At 43.6% G+C, this 15133-nt stretch overlaps 1 long non-coding RNA gene across 1 annotated transcript in view; it reads left to right on the top strand.

Moving 5' to 3' along the window:
- Window positions 4669–15133, top strand: part of LOC106506899 — a 49180-nt gene continuing 38715 nt past the window's right edge. The window contains exons 1-2 of the long non-coding RNA XR_002340539.1: window positions 4669–5912; window positions 8740–10682. This is a non-coding gene — a long non-coding RNA (uncharacterized LOC106506899). The remainder of the gene's footprint in view (window positions 5913–8739; window positions 10683–15133) is intronic.

Raw genomic sequence — 15133 nt, 5'->3', positions numbered from 1 at the left:
TTCTGGTCATCTGCTTACCCCTACAGAGCTTGAATATCATCCAGAATCAAGAGCCAAGGTCAGTAATTCTGCTCACCTCTACAGTCTCCTCTGTGGTAGAAAAGGTATAATTGAGCGCTTACTACAGATAGAGAATATTGTTTGGTTAAGAGAATCTGTTTCTGAGAATGAAAACCTAAAACTTGATGGTGCCATCCATTTATAAAAGCCAGCCGCCTTCTAAATAAGTTATTACTGAGCGTTACCAGGGTGGGCCTCGCTGACCTGAGAAGATGAGCACATCCATCAACGGTTGGTAAGAAGACGGGGTATTGACACGTTTCTCCCCGGAACACTTGGCTGCACTTCTCAGCCCCTGGCCCGAGACAGATGCATTGTTTTCATCAGCCCCAGGTGCTTATTTTTCCTAGCTCACGTTTTATTACTGGAGTTGCACTTTGTGCTTGGGTATTGCAGACAAAAATCAGAATTAACTTCCCCTGAGGTAACACACAAGCAAAATTTCAGTTCTTTGGTGGTTCTCTTTTTTAATTTGAAACCCATCCGCCTAAACAGAAAATTAATGTGACTGAAGCGTGAGTACAGACCAAAGCCTGTAATTGCAGCAGGCTCATAGCCATTTCAGAGTGAAGTGTTCCTCTTTACAAAGGACTCTCCTACCTTCCCCCAGAGAAGCCACCAGGCTGGTCTCAGCCCTGATGGCTCTGTGACTGCAGGTAAGTTCCTTTCACACACACACACACACACACACACACAACCCCCAGGGCTTGATGCTCCTCGCTCTCGAAGTGGGTATTCATGACCCCCACACCTGGGCTCCTCGTGAGGGGACCACCTGGAGTTAGTGCCTGTAACACACACAGCACTGGCCGCATGGTATCTGCTCGATAAATGTTGGCACTTACGTATTCCCCGTCTTAAAAATTGCCAGAGTGCCAGTGCAAGTCCTCGGTATGGACCTTCTTCCAAATATGGAGAAATATCTCCCTGTGAGCACTGTCGGTCCCACCTGTCCTTCTGCCCTCATGTCTCCTGTGTGATCATCAGTGATAGGAAGGATCCGTGCCTTGTTCATTCACTGACCCAGCACATACTGAGGCCTTTCCACCCCAGTGAGCTAGAGCACGGTCTCTCCCTGTGGGGAGCTGGCAGTCTAGGAGGGAGGTTCACAGGGGTGCAGTGGTAGTAGTTGCAGGATGTGCGCGGCAGAGGCGCGGCAGCACTGCAAGAGCTTAGGAGAGAGCGAGGTGAGGGCGGAGCTTCTCAGCCTCAGCACTGTTGACATTTGGGCTGGATCATTCTTGGTTCTAAAATAATACATACCACGGATGCATACTGTCTGGACTAAAGTTGAGAAACTTCCCTGGAAAAGATTCACACACGGTAGCTTCAGAATGGAGGTTAGTTCTGAGCAGGCAGAGGATTGGAGTGCCAATTCAAAGGGGTTTTTCTGTCTCTCTCATGCTTAATTTCTTTGTAACAGAAAAGCTATGATAAGAACCCAGCTTTGATGGAGCCCCCCCCAATTCATCAAACTTCTGACACAAAATAGTTTCTGTTTCACTTCATTTTTAGGGTGAACTGTTACATGAAAAGCTTCTTTATCAAACACTCATACAGGACTTACTATGGGCCACATACTCTTCTAATTGCTTAACAAATACTCATTTCTTTTACAAGCAACCTGTGACCAACCTATGAAGCAGCCATTACAGGTACACAACCGAGTTTTCAAAAACTCTTAAGTGTGTTTCAGAATTCAGACACTGCCATTTTTTTGAAAAGTAGAACAGCATATTGTGGAATTTGTCTCAGTGGGTTGGGGCAGCAGCCTGTCATCCAAGCCAGTCGTTGCAGTAAAATGGAAGATTATTTAAGTGGACAAAGACTATAAATGTCCTCAATTCCGTTCACATCAGGTTTTGTCATCAAATCCTTACAGTCAGTCACAGTAAGTAAGAGAAAGCCTAATATATCAGTTAGATGTGGAATCTAAAATAAAATGACAAGTGAACTTATTTACAGAACAGAAATGGACTTGCAGACATAGAAAAGAAACACAGTTAGCAAAGTGGGTAGTGGGAAATGGGAGGGCAATAAATTAGTTTGAAACAAACAGATACACACTACTATGCATAAAATAGACAATCAGCAAAGACCTACTTATAACACAGGAATCTATTCAATATCTTGGAATAACCTGTAATGGAAAAGAATCTGAAAAAACGTATTATCTAACTGAACCACTTGGCTGTATACTTGAAATTAACACAGCATTGCACATTAACTGTGCTTCAATTTTTTTTTTTGTCTTTTCTAGGGCCACACCCACAATATATGGAGGTTCCCAGGCTAGGGGTTGAATCGGAGCTGTAGCCACCAGCCTATACCACAGCCACAGCAATGTGGGATCCAAGCCACGTCTGCAACCTACACCAGAGCTCACGGCAACGCTGGATCCTTAACCCACTGAGCAAGGCCAGGGATCAAACCCACAACCTCATGGTTCCTAGTCAGATTCATTAACCACTGTGCCATGATGGTAACTCCATCTGTGCTTCAATTTTAAAATCCTTACAGTCAAGTCAGGTTTGGCTACCAAACAAATTATTTAAAAACAAAAGAAACACAACTTCGAGTTTCCAGAGCTTTGAGAATTTCAGAAAAGTAGTGAAGGATTATTACCCTCATTTTGCAGATGAAGAAACTGAAGCACAGAGGAACTAACCCACTTAATCAAATTCACTCTCAGTGGTGGAACTGGATGTCAAACCCAGATGCTCTGACTCCTAAACTCCTACTTTTAGCTGCTTCCCTTTCTACAAACATATTCACAATATGTGTAAAGCACAGTGTATCCAGAGCACAGTGTACAGTTCGGAGCTGATTACGGCCCTCGGCAAGATTCCGGGGTGTTCCACGTTGGAGCAAAGGGTTAGGTTCTGCTCCTGCTGGAGAGTGTGTGACCGAGTAAGGCATTTGTGCTTTGTCTGAATTTTAGAAATCAGCCAATAGCAGCGCAGAAAGGGGACACAGTTGAGATATTGTCCTGTGGCTTGGCGATTTGGGGCAGGTGAGGAAATGTCTGAGGTGGCTTGGGTTTCTGTCTTGGAATGTGGTTCTTGTCATTGAGGTGGAGAACATGCTGAGAAAGAGCGTTTAGGAATAAGGATAATTAACTCCGCTTGGGGACACACTGAGTTTGAAGAGCTCACTGAACATCCAGTAACATCCTGTCGGTCACTGGATATTTGGGCCTGGAACTCAGTGGAAAGGGTCTGCTTCAAAACTACAGACTTCGGAGCCCTCAGCCTTAGGAATACAGAAAAGGGAACCATGTAGAGACGAGGAGGAATGGACCAGTGACAGAGGGGCCCTGAAGACGATGACGTGAACCCACAGGTGAAGGGAACTGAAAAAAATGGTAAAGACAAGCAACAGCGACACCAGGAACTGGAGGAATCGCAAAAGGGAAAATTACAAGTGGGACAGGTGGGTAATAGGGCCTCTACTGTGAGGCTTTAGGAAGTTGACTTCCCCACCAATAAAGTATTTTTGCAAAATAGGTATGCTATTAAAGTAGCTAAGATAGATAAATTGATATATGTATCAAACATATTGCACATATTTTTGCAAATATGAAAATAGAATCTAATTAAGACTCTATATCTAACTATCCAATTTATGGGATATTCAAGGACTAGACTAACATGTTACAAGGCACTGTGAAGACACAATCAGCCAAATCCAGAATTGGGAAATTTGATAGCACAGAAAACCCAGTTTCTTCAACAAATTGACTTTTAAAAAATGTGTGATGGAGAAGGGGTGGTGGCTGGGGGAAAGATGGTCATAATGTGTAATGTGTGGACTCTGTATGGATTGTAACTTAAACAGATTAATTATTAAAATTTGAGGGGAAATTTGAATATGGACTGAGCGTTAGAGGATATTAAAGAATTACAAGTTTCATTAGGTGTAATGATTGTTTTCTGGTTTTATATATATATATATATATATATTTTTTAAGTTCTGATCTATTGAAGACTGAACTCTTTGTAGTTGAATTCATATGATGTCAGGGGTTTGCTTTAAAGGATTCCAGTGGCAGAGCATGGGAGAGGTGACAGTTGAATCAAAGTCAGCAAAATGCTGAAAATTGTTGAAGCTAGGTGATGGATACATGGAGATTCATTATTCTCTTTTCTCTAGCTTTGTTAAGTTTGAAAATTCCGTAGTAGATTTTTAGGAAATGAAATGGAATTTGAAGAAAAGAGATCAATTGTATTGTCACAGAAATGTCTGGTAACCTAAGAACAAACTGGTATACTTTGGCCTGACAATCTAGAAAACTTTGTAACCTAAAGGACCTTACAGGAATTTCAGTGGATAGGTGGGGAAGAAAACCAAAATGTGTATCAAAAGCTAAGCTGCTAGGGAGTTCCCATCATGGCTCAGTGGTAATGAACCCAACTGGTATCCATGAGGATACAGGTTCAATCCCTGGCCTCATTCAGTGGGTTAAAGATCCAGCGTTGCTGTGAGCTGTGGTGTAGGTCTCAGAAACGCCTTGGAACCTGAGTTGCTGTGGCATAGGCTGGCAGCTGTAGCTCCGATTTGACCCCCTAGCCTGGGAACTTCTATATGCCACAGGTACGGCCCTAAAAAGACACGCACATGCACACACACACAAACACAAGCTAATATACTAGGAAAAGAAAAGGATCACGAAATGTCAAAGGGACATGGGAACCAATCTGAAGGACATCCCAGCAGCCCAAGTGGAACAATTTGAGCAACAAAATATATAATAGAGAATCGGATTATAACCCAAAGTATGATAGAAATACACACGAGTCCATCCTCATAAGTGAATAATACGGGGAGAAGAGACAAATCTTCCAGAAGATTTCCAAATAAAGGCTATAGATACTGCCCCTCTAGGAGGCTGATCTTATTCTCCATCTCCATTGAGTAGGGGCTAAACTAGTGGCTCACTTCCAAAAACCAGAGGATAGAAAAAGGAAAATAACTTTTAGTGGAAAAACTTTGCCAACACTACGCCGGAGCTCAAGGTCAGCATCACCGGTTGTAAGTTCTGCAGGTACCACGCGCTACTACCTGATGAGATCTGGTGTGATGAGAAAGGCATTTCACCCCCGCAGTGGCCTCAGAACCCATGTTCGCAGTCTAATCCTGAGAAAACATCAGATAAGCCCAAATTGAGGGACATTCTACAAAATACCTGACCATACCCTTCAAAACCCTCAAGGTCATGAAGAGCAAAGCCAGACAGAAACTGCCACAGAGAAGACCAAGGAAACAGGACAACTAATTCCAGGGTGTGGGATTCAGGTTGGATCTTGGGTAAGAAAAATAGTATTAGTGGAGAAAATGCTGAAATCTGGATGAAGGATGTAATCGTATTGAAGAGTGATGTGCCAGTGTTTTCTTACTTTTGACAAATGTCCCATAGTTAGATAAAAAGTTAACAGTGGGGGAAACTGGGTGCAGGGTTACAGGAGCCATATAATCTTTACAACTTTTCTATCAGCCTAAAATAATTCCCAAATTAAAAGGGTTCTAAAATAAAAAGGGAAATTTTATATAGATTCTTGCTAATGGTCTTTAGAGCAGTTACTCTTGTTCCATCTTTCAGAGGGGGGAGATATATTTTTAGTTTTCTAAAGAAAGAATTTACAAAGCCTTTTTTCTTTTTCTGAGTGATGTGGGATCCGACCTCGGGGACCCCAGAATGATGAGACCAACGACAAAGTGAAGTAAGGATCCGACCTTCATTAAGTACCTGATGTGCACAGGGCTGGACAATTTACACACATCACCTGCCTTGTTTCTCCTAACAGCCTGATAGAGCAGGATCCCCAATTTTCAGAAGAGCAAATTGATTCAAAGTAAGTAGTAGTAACATGCCTAATGGCTGAGGGGTTGGATGGAAACGGCAGGTGACAGCACGTGGGAGCAGGGTTTCCTTTCGAGGCGTTGAAATGTTTTGGAAATTGATAGAGGTGGTGATTATACAACCCTGTGAACGCACTAAATGCCACTGAGTTGTTCACTTTAAAATGGTTGCTTTTATGTTATGTGAATTTCAGCTCCATGACAGAAAATGCTATTTTTTTTAAAAGATTGAGCGATACGGTCCAGGGATGGGAGAAACACCTAGAGAGTGAGGTCCAGAAATCATGTGGTATGTAATAGTTCTCAACTTTCATTTTTTGGCCAAAGAACAGTCCCACCAATAAGTATTAGCATCTGAGCGAATGCTTCTACTCCATAGAACACAGTTTGAGAAGCACCTTTCCATTGAATGAGGCCCCATTTTAACAAAGAAAACAAGGTAGGGGTCTGATTTGGCTGCAAGTGTCATGGAAGCCACCCATGTGGCTTCAGGAAATTGAGAGAAGAGGATCCCAGACCAGGTTGAAGAGAAGCCATATTTGGGAATATGGCTAGAATGGCCATATCAGACAATATGCAGAGGGCACAGACTGACTCTCCAGGCATAGGGAATAGCCAGAGGCAGAAAATGTAGTCATGTATGGTGAACAGAGTGGACATCCATCTGCCAGGCTCCCAAGGTTCCCAGGCCTGGCGACATATTAGAATCATGTGAACCCCCTCCAGCCATTTCAATCACAGTGAAAGGCAGTGGGTGTTCAGGCACCACCGTTTTAATGAAAGCTCTCTGGGGGTCTCATTGTGCCTGCTGGTCTGGATCAGCAGTTCTCAAGTATGATGTGGGGACCGACTGATGTTCAGTTTGAGGTGTGGTGTGATCCACTCTGTCTCCAACTTTAGCACGTGTAAGAATCACCTGGGGCGCTTGTTAAAACATCAATTCTCAGGCCCTACTGGCAGATTCTAACTTGGTGGTCTGGGGTAAGGCCCATGAACTTGTATTGGCATCAAGCTCTCACGTGCTGCTGCTGCTGGTCCATGGCCTCTACATGACGTGGCACTGATGTAAGCACTGTGATACAACCATAAAGGAACAGTAAAGACAAGCTTGCAAGTGGTTTGCTTTCTTTAGGTACAAATAACAAAAGTAGACGAAAGTGAATGAGACAATGCCGTGGCTTAAGGGCATGCCAGGATCTGCAAATACCCCACAGCTTTTCATCTTCCATAGCATGTATGTCATGATAGAGAGCAGGCCCTGAAGCCACAGGCGAGAATAATAGCCCAAAAGTGTGGGAAAAGGCCAGTTTATGAAGGAGTTTCCATGCCAGACCATGGACTCTCTAAGGTCTTTACAAGGGCTTGGACTGAACAAAGCCGTTTCTCAAGAAGATGTTTGCAGTGTCTGTTTGAAGGCAATTACAGTAATGAGAATTAATGGGGCTTGGCTGGAGAAGTGGCAGTGAACTGGAGAGAGAAGATGGATGTGAGACATGGGGCAGAAGTGGCAACTCCATGCTTCCAAGTGCTCAAGTGACTCTTCTCTTTTAGTCCTCCAACCAATCCATCAGGAATCCTGTTGGCTCTGCCTACTTCTCACATTCCCACTGTCGCCTCCACGTCCAAGGCACCACCCTCTCTCATCGGGATTCATTCAGTGGCTTCCTAACCACCTTCACCCTTCTACAATCTGTTCTTAACACAGCTCCTACTGAGACACCTCTAAAACAGAAGCCAGATCACATCACCTCCCCGCTCCCATCTAGTTTTCAGTAACAGCTTAAGTCCACACAATGTGTTCCAAGACATGGCAAGATCTGGCACCCTACTAGCTTTCTGACAGAGGTTTGGTTTACTTGCCCACACTCTCCTTTTGCTCCAGCCCTGCTGATCTAACTTTTTCTAGCACCTTACTCCTCAAAGTGAGGTCCCTGGACCAGCGGCATCAGCATCAGCATCATCTGGGAGCTTATTAGAAATGCAGTGTCTCGGAGTTCCCACTGTGGCTCAGCGGTAACGAACCAGACTAGTATCCATGAGGATGCGGGTTTGATCCCTGGCCTCACTCAGCAGGTTAAGGATCAGTTGTTGCTGTGAGTTGTGGGGAAGGCCGGCAGCTGTAGCTCCAATTCAACCTCTAGCCTGGGAATTTCAATATGCTGCTAGTGAGGCCCTAAAAAGGAAAAAAAAAAAGAAAAGAAGTGCAGTGTCTCAAGTGCCATCCAGACCTACTGTATTAGAATCTGCATTTTAGGAGTTCCCTTCGTGGCATAGCGGTTAACGAATCCGACTAGGAACCATGAGGTTGCAGGTTCGGTCCCTGGCCTTGCTCAGTGGGTTAAAAGATCCGGCGTTGCCGTGAGCTGCGGTGTAGATTGCAGACGCGGCTGGGATCCTGCGTTGCTGTGGCTCTGGTGTAGGCCGGCGGCTACAGCTCCGATTAGACCCCTAGCCTGGGAACCTCCATATGCCGAGGGTGCGACCCTAAAAAGACCAAAAAAAAAAAAAAAAAAAAAAGAATCTGCATGCTAACAAGACCCCCAGGGTATTCCTCGAACCTGTGGGATGTGGTGATACAGAACAGTCACACCCACTCCCCCACCAACGCTCACACACTCATGCAAGCACACGCACGCCTGCAAGCGCAGCTGTACCCAGCATTTCGCATTTGTCATTTCTCTACCTCAACAGCTTACCCTGCAAATACCCACATCAATCAATCATTCTCTCCTTTATTCATATGTCACCTTCCCAATGTACTATTTAAAATCACAATCCACTCCACCATTAACCCTTGTGTTGCCGTTATTACTCCTACAGCAATGATCACCACCTGAAAATGATGGCCTCGGGGAGCGGAATCAGGTGCAGAATGATGGGGCCGGGACTGTGACCTTTGTGAGTCTAAGCCTTCCAGGATTACGGTTAACTTCTGCGTCTATACCTTTCATCTGTGTGTGGAGATTTAAAACTGCCGGGCCGTCCGGTTCCACACGTAGGGAGCTTGGGAGTCACCACTCCATCCCAGTAACATGACAAAGCTGACAGACTGAAAAAGCAACGACTCTTCTTGGAGCTGTAGCAGAGCGGAGGACACAGAGCAAACCGCTGGCCCCACGATACGAGAGCCTCGCGCGTACGAGGAGCCACGGCTCCCACAGCGGAGGCGCAGGAGGGGAAACCTCGCGAGAACCAGTGCCGTCTGGGGCGGCAAACAGGAACTGGGACTGAAGAATCGCCGCCGGAGGCTCAGCGTGGACGAGTCTGAGAGGTAAAAACTCCAGGGGGTCCGGGTTGTAGGGGAGCCCCCCACACTACACTGAGGGATTTCTCTCCAGGGTCTTGACCAGATTCCCACGCTAAATAGTGGAGCGAGATCCCCTCGGGTTTCCGGCAGGGCCAGAGGAAAAGGGACCATTTTGGAAGAAGCCAGAGCACAGTGTTCTTCTTTCCAAGGCCTGCCCTCCGGGAAACTAGGTAACCGGAGCCTAACTGACCCGGGATGGGAAACCTCCGACTCCAGCCATCCTGTCCCACCCAAGGGAGGAGAAAAAAAACTGAGAAGCACGTGTGACTTGCACAGCCAGAGGCAGAGGCTCTCGAAAAGACAGAGGCCTAATCGCAGGACTGCGGAATGCTGCCCCCCCACCACCCCCGAGCCTCACCCCTGCATTACTAAGGGCCTATTTATGGCATTTCCTTTACCCAGTACATCTTGTCCAACTACCAAGAAAAAATTACAAGGCATACACCACAAGGCAAAAAAACACACCTGGGAGAGACACAGCAACTCTCAGAACCAGACATGGCAGGAATTGTGGAATTAATCAGGAGTTTTGGAATTAGCCGCCCAGGAATTTAAAACTCTGATTAATATGCTAAGGGCACTAATGGATAAAATCAAGAGCAGGTAAGAACACATGGACAATGTATGCAGAGAGGTGGCGATCCTGAAAAGAACCAAAAAGAAATGCTAGAGCTCAAAAAAAACGCTGTAACAGAAATGAAGAAATGCTTTTGACGGGCTTATTAGTAGACTGGACATAGCTGAGGAAAAACAACCCTGAGCCAGGGGCGAGAGCGACAGAATCCTCCAACGCCAGAACACAGAGAGAGGAAAGGCTGAAAAAAACCGAGAACATGATATCCAAGGAGGAGGAGAAAGAGGAAAAAAAGAGAAGAAATAATTGAAACAATAGTGACCGAGAATGTCCCCAAATGAATGTCAGGCATCAATCCATAGATCCAGGTAGCTCAGAGACCACCAAGCAAGATAAATGCTACCCCCTAAAAACTACAACTTGCTCCAATTTGACCCCTAGCCTGGGAACTTCCGTATGCCGTGGGTGCAGCACAAAAAAGCAAAACAAAAACAAAAACAAACCCTGCAACTTGGCATATCATCTTCAACTTACAAAAAAATCAAAGATAAAAAAATCCTGAAAGAAATAAGAGGAAAAAACACCTTTCCTGTAGAGAAACAAATGTAAGAATCATATCGAAATTCTCCTCAGGAACCAAGCAAGCAAGAAGAGGATGAACTGAAATATTTGAAGTGTTGAGAGAAAAAAACCCACCACCTTAGAGTTCTGTACCCCAAGAAATAAAGCATTTCTCAGGCAAACAAAAGTTCAGCGAATTCATTGCCAGTAGGCCTTGCAAGAAATGTTGAGACGGTTTTTTAGAGACAGGGAAAATGGTACAGGTCGGAAACTGGGATCTCCATAAGGAAAGGCAGTGTGTCGAGGAAGGAAGAAATGAAGGTAAGACAACTTTTTTTTTTTTTTTTTCCATTTCAATGTTTGGGCATTTTGGAGTTCCCTTGTGGCACAGTGCGTTAAGGATCCGGCATTGTCACTGCAGTAGCTCAGGTCGCTGAGCTTTGCGCATGTTTGATCCCTGGCCCAGGAACTTCCACATGCTGCAGGCGAGGCCCAAAAAAAAGTGATTATTTCAATGCGATTTCACTGTTTAAGGAAGTATGGCTACGTTAAGTGGTTCGTTTCCATCCTGCAGAAAACACTGGCAGTCTCTATCCTAGATAATTTTGTCACATTCAAACATGACACTTTTGCTGGTTTTTAAAAAATTTTCCTTTGCATATCCTGATAAGATTTTTTTTTTTTCTGGACCATGTTTTAAACCTTCTAGTACTGTGGAAACATTTGCCTATTTGTTGGTTCCTCTGGGCACAGCCTTTCAGAGCATTCATCCCACCTGTACTGAAAATCTCTGTTCTCCCAGCTGCTGGTAGGGCAGCTTGATGGAGGTGATCTTGGGAAAATGAGAGGTGAGCAAGGTTTGGAAACTACTTCTAATTCTGTTCATGAGTAGGCTCTGCTCCACCCCAGCTTCTGCAGAGTCAGACCTGCAAGTACTTGACCAAAAAGCAGGATTCTAACTAGTGCCAAAATAAATTTTAAAGAAAATAGAATCTTTATAGGAAAGGGAATTAAATTATGCTCTTCATTCCTACTCTTGCTTGAAGATAACCTGTATGTTTAAGTCCAAGGGGGACTTAGAAAGCTGGTCCGCCCCAAGCAAAAATTCAGAATGTCTGAATACCTTCATTTTGCCAAGTTACAGGGAAGTGTCTTTAGGAAATGCTGTAGCACATCCCAAAAAGATGGATGGTGATGAGGGATACAGTTGGTGTGCTACCAAGTAACATGTAATATACATAAATCAGAGACCATGAGGCTAAAAAACAATGCTGAAATAGGATCCTTAGAAAACTTTAGCTAATTACAAAGCAGGAAGCAAAATTCATTGTTTTCACAGTATGTCAAACTATCTAGCTATCTCTCTTGGAAGCTGAATTCCAGCATGGGTATTAAATTTTTCTTTTTACTTTTTATTTGACTTAAAAATGTGAAAAGTTTTGATCGCAGTATAGTTGATATATATATATATATATATATATATATATATATAACATTGTATTAGTTTTGGTCATACAACATAATAATTTGATGTATGTATATGCTGCAAAATGAGGACCACACTCAGTTAACATCTATCACCTCACATAGTTATATTTTTTTTTCTTGTGATGAAAACTTACTCTCTGTGCAAACTGCAAGTATACAATATTGTGAACTGTAGTCGCCATGCTGTACATTAAACCCCTAGGGCTTATTTATCTTATAACTGGAAGTTTGGACCTTTTGATCCCCTTCACCCATTTTGCCCAATTCCCATTCCCTGCCTTTGGCAACCACCAACCAGTTCCCTGTATCTATGAGTTCATGGGATTTTTTAGATTCTACATGCAGGTGAGATCCTATGGTATTTGTCTTTCTCACTTCACTAAGCATAATGCTCTCAAGGGCTGTCCATGCTATCACAAATGGCAGGGTTTCCGTCTTTTATGGATGAATAATATTCCATTGAATGTACAGTTTCTTTCAGCTGCGGTGAATAATGCCACAGTGAACATTAGTGAGCAGGTATCTCTTGAGTATAGTGATTTCATTTCCTTTGGATGTATCTGCAAAAATGAGGTAATTTTTTGAGGAACCTCCATATTGTTGTCCATAGTGGCTCTGCCAATTAATATTTCCACCAACAGTGCATAAAGGTTCTTTTTCTCCACATCCTCACTAACATGTTATTTTATGTCTTTTTGATAATAGCCATTCTAAGAGATGTAAGGTGATCTCTCATTGTGATTTTGGTTTGCATTTCCCTGATAATTAGTGGTATTGAGCACCTTTTCATGTATCTGTTGGCCACTTGTGTGTCTTCTTTGGAGAAATGTCTGTTGAGATCCTCTGCCCATTTTAAAATCAGATTGTTTTCTATTGAGTTGTATGAGTTCTTTATATATTTTGAATATTAACTGTTTTTGAGATAAATGGTGTGCAAATATTGTATTCCATTCAGTAAGTTGCTTTTTCATTTTGTCAGTAGTTTCCTTTGCTACACAGAAGCATTTTAGCTTGATGTAGTCCCACTTGTTTATTTTTACTTTTGTTGCCTTTGGGTGTCAAATCCAGAAATCATCGCCAAGTCCTATGTCAAGAAGCTTACTCCCTATGTTTTCATCTAGGAGTTGTATAGTTTCATCCAAGTCTTTAAGACATTTTCAGTTGATTTTTATGAATGATGTAAGATTATTTTACACTTTACTTTCTTTTTACTTTTTGTTTTTCTTATTTTAATTGGTCTAACAGATAACAGTTTGTTAAAATAATAGAAACAGTGTTTTTAATTATGTATGTATGTGTATATGTCGTGTGTATGGGTGTGTGTATATATGCTTATATATGCTTACCTCTGAGTGAAATGAATGACAGCAATGATTCAAAGGATGAGAGGGACATTACCCCTTCACATCCGTTAGCAAATAGCCAAAGCCTAGAACACTGATAACACCACATGGGGATGAGGATACAGAGCAGCAGGAACTCTCATTCATTGCTGCCGGGAATGCAAAATGGTACAGCCACTTGGAAACACGGTTGGGTGGTTTCTTACAAAACTAAGCATACTCTTACCATACAGTCCAGCAGTCCCTCTCCTTAGTATTTACTCAAAGGAGGTGAAAACTAAAGTCCACACGAAAACCTGTACATGGATGTTTATAGCAGCTTTATTCACAATTGCCAGCAATTGGAAGGCACCAAGATGTCATTCAGTAGGTTAATGGATAAATAAACTCGGTATATCCAGACAGTGGGATATCATTCAGCACTAAAAAGAGCTGAGCTATCAAGCCATGAAAAGACATGGAGAAACCTCACATGTGTATGACTAAATGAAAAAAGGCAAGCTGCAAAGGTACATACTGTGCGATTGCAACTATATGACATTCTAGAAAAGGCAAAACTATGGAGACAGTAGAAAGTTCAGTGTTTACTGGTGGGAGTGGTGGGGGCGATGACCAGATAGAACACAGAGAATTTCTAGTGCAATGAAAATACTCTGTGAAATTACAGTGATGGATAGATGTCGTTATACATTCATTCAAACCCAGAGAATGTGCAACACCAAGAATGAAACATAAGATAAACTGTGGACTTTGGATGATAACATGTATCAATGTAGGTTTATCCTTGGTAACAAGTGTACCATTCTAATGAGGAATGTTGATAACAGGGGAGGCTGTTCATATGTGGAGGTAGGGCGTACATGGGAAGTCTTTGTACTCGATCTTGCTGCGGACCTAAAACTGCTCTTAAAAAAACTGCCTTGGATGAACAATAAGGTCCTACTTTCTAGCACAGGGAACTATATCCAATCTGCTGGGATAGACCATGATGGAAAAAATATTTAAAAAGAATGCATCTGTAGGTAGATAGGTATGACTGAGTCACTTCGCCATACAGCAGAAATTGGCACAACTGTAAATTAACTAATTTAAAAAAAAAAAAACTGAGGAGTTCCTGTGGTGGCGCAGTGGTTAACGAATCCGACTAGGAACCATGAGGTTGTGGGTTCGGTCCCTGCCCTTGCTCAGTGGGTTAAGGATCCGGCGTTGCCGTGAGCTGTGGTGTAGGTCGCAGACTCGGCTCGGATCCCGAGTTGCTGTGGCTGTGGTGTAGGCCAGTGGCTGCGGCTCCGATTAGACCCCCTAACCTGGGAATCTCCATATGCCGCGGGAGCAGCCCAAGAAATAGCAAAAAGACAAAAAAATAAAATTAAATTAAAAAAAAAAAAACTGAGTCTTTTTAAAAACTGCCAGGGAATGGCTCCAAAGTAAGGACCCCTGGTTTGAGCTGAAGTTGGAAAAGGGACAAGCCCAGGACTCTGCCACTGCTCTGGCTATGATGAGCTCAGGCATTGAGCGCCGTGGCGATTAGGAAGGAGAAACAGCCTGGAGGCTCGGCGGTGGTCAGTCTTCCTGCTTACAAAACGGAGATAAAAGCGCTCAGGCAGGTGTGGGATGTCCATAATAACCACTGAACTCTAGACATGGAAGAGAGGAATGCACACCGTTGTTCATCCAAAGGAGTGTGTGCCTCAGTGCTGGGCACAGACAGTTCCAGTCCTCTTTCCAGACAGTGCAGGATGTCGCGGGAGGGTGCCCAAGCCCCGTGACTTGCTTTGGCCAACGAAATGCGAGCAGAAGCTTTTAAAGGCCGGTGTACAACATTTCCTTTGTCCTGGGCCCCAGCACTGCGGGAGAAGCCCTGGACAGTGAGCCCCATCTGTGTACATGATGAGGTTGTGGAGGTCAGCCTCCAGCTCCCCACACGGGTCGTGTAGTGTG

This window comes from Sus scrofa, chromosome X (genome assembly GCF_000003025.6).
Source record: "Sus scrofa isolate TJ Tabasco breed Duroc chromosome X, Sscrofa11.1, whole genome shotgun sequence".
NCBI classification, from domain to species: Eukaryota; Metazoa; Chordata; class Mammalia; order Artiodactyla; family Suidae; genus Sus; species Sus scrofa.
Note: the sequence above shows the minus strand (reverse complement) of the source record. Positions and strands in the feature narration are given on the sequence as shown.